The 8,150-nt window shown below is 38.2% G+C and overlaps 1 pseudogene; it reads left to right on the forward strand.

Moving 5' to 3' along the window:
- Window positions 1-2,388: 2,388 nt before the first annotated feature.
- Window positions 2,389-6,021, forward strand: LOC108805917 (uncharacterized; annotated as a pseudogene).
- The last annotated feature ends 2,129 nt before the right edge of the window (window positions 6,022-8,150 follow it).

Genomic DNA, 8,150 nt, shown 5'->3' on the forward strand with positions numbered 1-8,150 from the left:
CTACTTCTACCTTAGAGCAAGCGCGGCAAATGTTCAATGGGCGTCGGTCGCCTTGCCTTCAAGAGGGATCCCGAGACATGGTTTCCATTGCTGGCTTGTGATCCGAAACCGTCTAACAACAAGAGATATGCTCTTATGCTGGAGGCTAAGTCAACCATCTATGCCTCCTCTGGAACTCGGAACCTGAATCTCACTCTCACTTATACTGGGATTGCAGCATCTCCTTTGATTTGTGGTCGCTGGTCTCAGGAAGATGCGGTCTCCAGCCTCAAAGATCTTGGGAGAACTCACTGCAGCAGATGGTCTCTCTCACTACTACTCGTGCTTCTCGACTTCTCGCGGTCTGGGCATGGAAAGCAACTATGTATTGGCTCTGGAATGAAATGATACTAGGCTGCATGCTAATACCTTCAGATCAGTTGATTTTCTCTTCACTGTCATTGATCGTCAACTCAAGAACAAGATCCAAAGTTTCATAGAATCAAATCCTTCTCTTTCCTCTACTATGATGCAATGTGGTTAGTTTAGAAGCCTCATCAACTTATCCGCCTTCTCTTCTCCGATCCCCATCTCTTTCTCCTCTGGATGTCGTGTTTTAGTCTGCTGGGACTTTTGGGCAATTGCTATCTTCTCTGGGCTTGATGGGTTAAGCGTAAAATGTTTTTTCTGCATTTTAATTTAAGAAAGCCAGTTACAAAACAAATTGTAACATCCTGAGGTGTGATATATAGAAAGGTTTAAGAGAATTTATTTGGTTACCTATGTCATCAAAGTTGACTTACTTTTTTCGTCACACATCCGGTTAGAACTTCAGAATTAAGTGTGCTTGAGCTGGAGTAGTGGAAGGATAGATGACCTATCGAGAAGTGATTCGCGATAGCGTGCGAGTGAGGCCAAAGCACGGGGAAAGATCATGTGGTGATTATAAAGTCAGTAAACAATGAATATAAAAGTTCCACAAAAAAATATAGTGTTTATATATATATATACACACTATGTGGAAAATGGAAATACTTTCTACATAATAAAAAGGTTTAAAGCTTTTAATACAATAATTAAGTTGGCACCCACCAAAGGATTTGCGGTAATTCGAGAAGAAAAGGCACCGAATATTACAATTCGAACATACATTAACGTTTCTTCCATTAACCACGCCTTTTCGACACAGCTAGTTGCGTGTTTTGGGAAACGAGTAGGGTGATGATTTGTGGGTTTTTATTTAGTTATTGTTCTTGCAAAATCTATTCTTCATTCAATCAAGTTTTAACTTTTAGTTTTTGTTTTTGTAAAGACCATTTGATTTGCCAATCAAGATTTTTGATAAATAGATTCCATAAAATTTAGGGATACTAGTTTTTAAAAAATTTAACCAATTTATGAAGAAAAGTAAAAAAACCTACTTTATGAGCTTTTATAGAAAAACGTATTTTATTTATTTATGTAGGACATATTGCATTTTAATTAATTATAACTAATAAATAATATTTTTGTAAAGATAAAATTTTCATACCAGTTTTGTACATAAAATATCATTCTAACAATATTGGAAAATAATTTATCTGTTTTTCATATCTATAAAATAAATTAAGATATTTATATATAGTATTAATTAATTTTAAGCAATAAGTTATTAATTTTGATAAATAAAATTAATGAATAATTACAATAATTATTAGACACATTAAATAATAATTAAAACTATAAAAACATAATATGTTTCATAAAAAATAAATTATATTAATATTAAAAATAAAAATAGCCATCCAAGGTTTTGAAAATAAAATAAATTATATAAGAAAATTGGTAACTGGTTTCAAAATTTCAAGTTTTTATAATTTATAGATATTATTAGTGTATTATTAGAAACATTAAAATGTCAGTATATTTTAAATTTTTAACTAATACTGTTAATATATTTTTAATTGTAACATTTTAATCTTTTATTGCTATTTTTATTATATTAAAATTAGTGAGTCGGTTATTTTTTGACAAAACTAAAAACCACAGCAAAACTAAAAACCAAAAATTTAAATTTTAAAATTTAAAATAAAATATCAAAAAAACCAAAATATAAAAACCAGAACCAAAATTTAAAAACCAAAAAATAAAACCAAAACTACTTCAAACAATGAACACCCTATAGCAGTGTTGTCAGCTAAAAAAATATACGGTCGATATAAGGTAAAGTAGAGTTAAAACGGAGATTAGAATTAATGATCCTATACGATGTCATTTCTCTTAATAACGTGGAGGAAATGAGGCAAGGAAGTCAACTTTCCCAAATATAAAATAGGTTGGGGAAACTCTATTTCTCACCGGAGAGAAGAATTTTCGTAAAAAAAAATCAAAACTTTTTCGATTAATTTCGAAACCTCAAACCAAAAAAAAATGGATTAGATCGAAACCGTGGTGGAGTACAATGGCTTCGAAACCACCAACGGAACCTCACACGCCGACCACGGATGGAAGAAAGTCGTCTACCCCAAACGCAACCGCAAGCAGAAACCATCCGATCAGACCACGACGACGGCGAACAGCACCTCCGTTCCCAACGGAGACAATGTGTTCCACTCCCTCGAGGAGAAAGCCGAAGATCGCCACCGACGGATCCTCGCCACGAAGAAGGCCTCCGACGACGACTCCGATCTGGCGAGATCTAAACGCCGATCCGACGAGGTGTATGGTTTTGAGGACAGCGACAGTGAAACAGCTGTCGGGAAGGAGAATTTGAAGGCGGAGGAGGGAGCTAAGAAGAAGGTGAAGAAGGAGAAGAAGCCTAAGGTGACTTTAGGTGAAGCTGCTGCTAAGATTGACGCATCGAATCTCGAAGCTTTCCTCGTCGAAGCTTTGGTAATGTGATTACATTCTGATTCGATATCCGTTGAGATTCTGATCTAAAGATTCCAACTTTTTGGATTGATTGTAGGAATCATACGCGAGTCAGGCAAAGATTCAGTTAATGAGATTTGCTGATTACTTTGGGAGAGCACTCTCTGGAGTCTCATCATCTCATTTCCCTTGGGTTAAAACCTTCAAGGAGTCACCTTTGTCCAACCTCATCGATGTGAGAGCTATTCTAAAAATCTTCGTCTTTTACATAGTTTATGTTTTTGTCTTTGTTAAAAAAGTTGGAATCTTGTTTCTTCATTCATTACAGATTCCTCTATCTCATATCCCTGAAGCTGTTTGTAAAACATCTGCTGATTGGATCAACCAGCGTCCCATTGAGGCACTTGGAACTTTTGTATTGTGGGCATTGGATTGCATTCTTGCTGACTTGGCTGTGCAGCAAGGAGCCGCCAAGGGTGGTAAGAAAGGCGGCGCACAACAACATGCTACTTCAAAGTCTCAGGTATTATTGTCTGTTTAATTAATGTTGGACTTGTTCTCTGTTACAATTGCTGTTACTAACTTAGTCATTTGATGGATAGGTTGCGATATTTGTTACGGTAGCAATGGTATTGCGCAGGAAACCTGATGCTCTAACAAATGTATTGCCAACTTTGAGGGAGAATCCAAAATATCAGGGACAGGACAAGCTTCCAGTTATAGTTTGGATGATGGCTTAGGTGTGTGGAGACTACCAAAACATGTTTTCTTGTATGATGAAGATTCAGAATTCTTAACTGATAACTGTGCACAGGCCTCCCAAGGTGATATATCAGTAGGCTTGTACTGCTGGGCGCACAACCTATTACCGGTTGTCAGTAGCAAGAGTTGCAATCCACAGTCAAGGCATCTCATCCTTCAGTTGGTTGAGAGGTAGGTTAAAAACAACAAAATTTTTATGATATCCTGTTAATGTGTGATGATTATCTGATATTTGTTTGTGGTTTTTTTCTTTCACGATCTTGTCCAACCCGAAGGCAAGGACTAGAGATGTCAATTGGGCGGGCCGGGCGGGTTTGGGCGTGTCCGCATGGGCTTCATTTTTTTGTTGGACATTTTTGGTCGAAGCCCAAATAGAACCATGTCCAAATGAGACCATAACCAAATAAGACCATGATTTGTTGGGCTGTCCATGGGACCCATACACTCATTTAATGTAAACAACATAATTTTCAGTTTTTTCGATTTTTGCGGAAAATTACGTTTTTTTAGTTTTGGCGGGAAATTACGTTTTGTGGCATTGACGGGAAATTGCGTTTTGATTTTGACGGGAAATTGGGTATTTCGGTTTTGGCAGAAATTGCATTTTTCGGTTTTGGCGGAAAATTGTATTTTTCTGTCTTGGTAGGAAATTACATTTTTCCGGTTTTGGCGGGCAACTATGTTTTTCCGGTTTTAACAGAAAATTACGTTTTTTCGATTTTAACGGAAAATTATGTTTTTTCGGTTTTAGTGGGAAATTGTGTTTTCCCATAACAAAAATCACAAATAAACATTTAGAAATCAAACTTTCAGGTTTCAGGAAGGAAAATGTTGAAAAAAAAGGATATTGTGTTTTTCCCAATTTGCTAAACCTATATATTTTAGAATTTTGGGCCGCCCATTGTCCAACTGGTTAAACCCAATATTGTCCATGTTATAATTGGGCTCGTCCATGTGGACAAAACTTAGTTACTGGGTCAAAATGGGCATGTCCATTTCAGACCATATCAATTTGGACATGGGCCGCCCATTTATAACCGGCCCATTTGACATCTCTAGCAAGGACCATACTTCTTAATGGGGCTGTGAGGAAGGGAGAGCGATTGATTCTACCTCCTTCGTTTGAGATCTCAATGAGACTTACATTCCCTGCATCATCCGCAAGAGTGAAGGTAAAAGTAGTGTTTCGGATTTTTGAGACAATATTATGATGCATGACAGTGTTGATTCTAATCTCTAGTATTGTTTGAAGCACAGGCTACAGAGAAGTTTGAGGCAATATATCCCTTGCTAAAGGAGGTGTCTCTTGCTGGGGTACCTGGTAGCAAGGCAATGAAGCAAGTCACACAGCAAATATTCACTTTTGCATTGAAAGCAGCAGGGGAAGGTATGGCAAAACTACCTTTGCGTCTTCCAGAAGACGAGTGCATTTAACATTTCTAATGTGTTGGTACAGGAAATGCTGTATTAGCTAAGGAAGCGGCTGCAGTTACTATCTGGGCTATCACCCAAAATGTTGACTGCTGCAAGCACTGGGTAGGTAGGCTTCACTCTTTTTTTATCCTACATATGAGTTGTTTGTGACTAGTTTTTTTAACTTATTAAGTGTTTATGGTTTGTTTGTGGGGTTTCAACAGGAGAGTCTCTATAACGACAATCTGGAAGCTAGTGTCATTGTTCTTAAAAAAGCTCATAGACGAGTGGAAGGAGCATTCTGTTAAGCTGACTCCTGCTGATACCCTCACTCTCAACCAAACAATGAAGAGTTTGAGGCTAAAGGTTTATAACTAAATTTCCATCTTTTTATATCTCTCTGTCAATGATTCACACTCCCTATTCACTACAGAACGAAGAAGCTCTGGAGGGAGGAGCCAAGGGTGCAAGCCAATCTCTTTACAGAGATGCAGACAAGTGCTGCAAGGTGTTATCTGGGAAACTCTCCAGCGGAAGTGGCGTCATCAAAGGTGTAGCTATTGTTGCAGTTCTGGCTGCTGCAGGTGCTGCTGCCATGTCTGCTAACCCCGAGGCTATAGCTGAGCTGAGGGACCAGGTGGAGTCGTGGGATCTCAACAAAATCACAGAGTCAGTGATGACAGCTTTTAAGAACTAAAGTGAAAACACCTGGTGGGGGTGGGGAGGATAAGCAAGGGAAGTAAAGTCTCCTTATTGTTTGCTGTGTAGGAGAGCTTGCCTTTTTTATGCTCTCTGATGACAAAAACCTGACCAGAAGAATTAGCAGAGGTTAGGCTGATGAGTGAGAAGAGGTCTCTGTGTGTGGGAGTTTGTTCAAACAAAGCTCTCAAGTTGTAGAATGTTGTTTCTAATTTGAGGATAATTGCAGGTTTTTATGTTTTCTATTTTTTTTATTTTTGACTTTCCGGAAACAATAAAGTTATAATACAAATTTGCTAGCATGAAATTTGAAGAACATTGTTGCTGTTTACAAAGCATACCAAAGATCAAATCCAAGAGTTTTTTTTTTAACCAGAGATGCGTCTCCTGAGTGAAATTTCTAATGTTGAGAAGCAAACGTTAACACACGTAAACCAGTTTGAAGTTTTTCTCAAAAGATAAGCTCTCTACAAGATAATAATACCCTTGGAGCTTGACATTAAGTGTTTGGATTGATTAAGCTATGTTCAGATTTGAGTGTAAACCATATTTGGATCGATAAGCAAATCATATATGACTAGTGTCAACAGTAGATCTTTTGGTATTATGGCTTGTTTAACTGTGTAGGTGAAAGTGTTCAAGCAAACCCAATTACCTAGAAAATTCAATGATCTAAAATTAAAGGTGAGAAATTCGTCTTGGTTGCTATTTTGAATGGATGGTTGCTAGAACAACGGTTGCGTTTGCCAGGTGTCTTGCTCATTCCGATGAGCTCTGGTGATGGCGGTTATTACTCAACTGATGCTGTTCAGGTAAAACAAATTAATTTGATTTACTTCGTCTTCCACATTTGGCTGGATGTAGTCAGCAATATTTTGGAAGGAACTCAGGTGTTATATTGCTACTTGCCATTGGATAGTGAATCAGTGATAGTGAACCTTAAGCTGTCGAGTTTATCAGCAAAACATACTTTTTTTTGTTATGGCTACATCGGCTCGATTTATAATTTGAGCTTTAAAAGTCCATGAATGATTATGATCCTGCGATTTCGCCAACCCTGTAGTCTATCTAATTAGTCTTAGCCCATTTAGCGAATTGTGGTGACAAAAACGTATAAAAACTATAGTCTACCAAGAATATTAATGTCTCAACTGTAGCCAGTAGTGGTGAAACCTTTACATCATGTAGAATGCTTTTATACAATATATTTTTTCATGTCTTAACTGTTTTCATCGTTATATTTTTTTTTTTTTTTGACAACAATGAATTACTCTAACGTGATTCCACCGATTCGGAAAGCCAAACCGGAGGTATCGAATCGACATATAACATAGCTGAAGGTGAACTCCTTGCCCCATGAGCAAGCTTGTCCGCCATTGTATTTTGCGCCCTTGGAATATGTCTGATCTTGAAATTAGGGAAGAAAGTCTTACTTCGGCGAAATTCCTCCATGTGCGTAGTAAATGCTGGCCATTCTTCGGGTGAGGATACCATCGTCACCAATTGAGAACAATCCGTAGCAAAAACCACATCTGAGAACTGCAGAGTCTTCATGCACTCCATTGCCCAAATCAGCGCTTCACATTCTGCATGTAAAGGAGATAGGCTACGTCGGAGATTCATTGCCCCCATCATCTTGTCTTCTGAGTTTATCTGTCGGCAGTACCATCCCTGTCCAGTAAACACATCTTGTTCCTTCCAAGATCCATCGACAAAACATACCCTGGTTGATCCCAAAGTTTGCCAATCGGTGGGAGGCTGAACATTTCCAGTAGGAGGCGGTACCAATAATTGTGCCTCTGTCCATAGGGTTTCCTCAAGATCCGCTATCCGCAGTATCTCCTGGGGATTCCCATTCCTATTTGTATAGATCTTGTTATTTCTGTTCTTCCAAATATACCACATAATCCAAGGAAAATAGTTTGAATCTACTTCTATCGGTAGCCTCCAAAATAAGTAATCCAGACTTGTAAAAACTGATGTTGAGGGAAAAACTCCCGGGGGAGACGGGATCCTTGATAAGGCCCATGTTTGTAAGGCTGGTGGGCACTCAAAAAGTACATGATGCACTGTTTCTTCCTCAGCTCCACAAATGTTGCATCTAAGATCACATTCAATACCACGTGACTTTAAATTTTTGAACACTGGTAATGTTCCGGATAGTACTTGCCAAATGAAATGCCGCAATTTTGGCGAGCAATTTAGTTTCCAGGAGAAAGCCAGTAAAGGTTTTATATTTGGTCCGAAAGGTGTTATCCTTGGCTCCCTATCTGGGTATATAGTTTCCGTTCGAAATCCTGATTTCACCGAATATTTTCCAGATTCTGTAAACGCCCATCCATATGTGTCAGGCCGTTGATTTCGGCTAAGTGCCATACCTCTGATGATTTTAACATCGTCCGGGTGTATGTATGCGTTGAGCAGGTTTTCATTCCAAGACCTGTCAA

The sequence above is a fragment of the Raphanus sativus genome, chromosome 6, assembly GCF_000801105.2.
Source record: "Raphanus sativus cultivar WK10039 chromosome 6, ASM80110v3, whole genome shotgun sequence".
NCBI classification, from domain to species: Eukaryota; Viridiplantae; Streptophyta; class Magnoliopsida; order Brassicales; family Brassicaceae; genus Raphanus; species Raphanus sativus.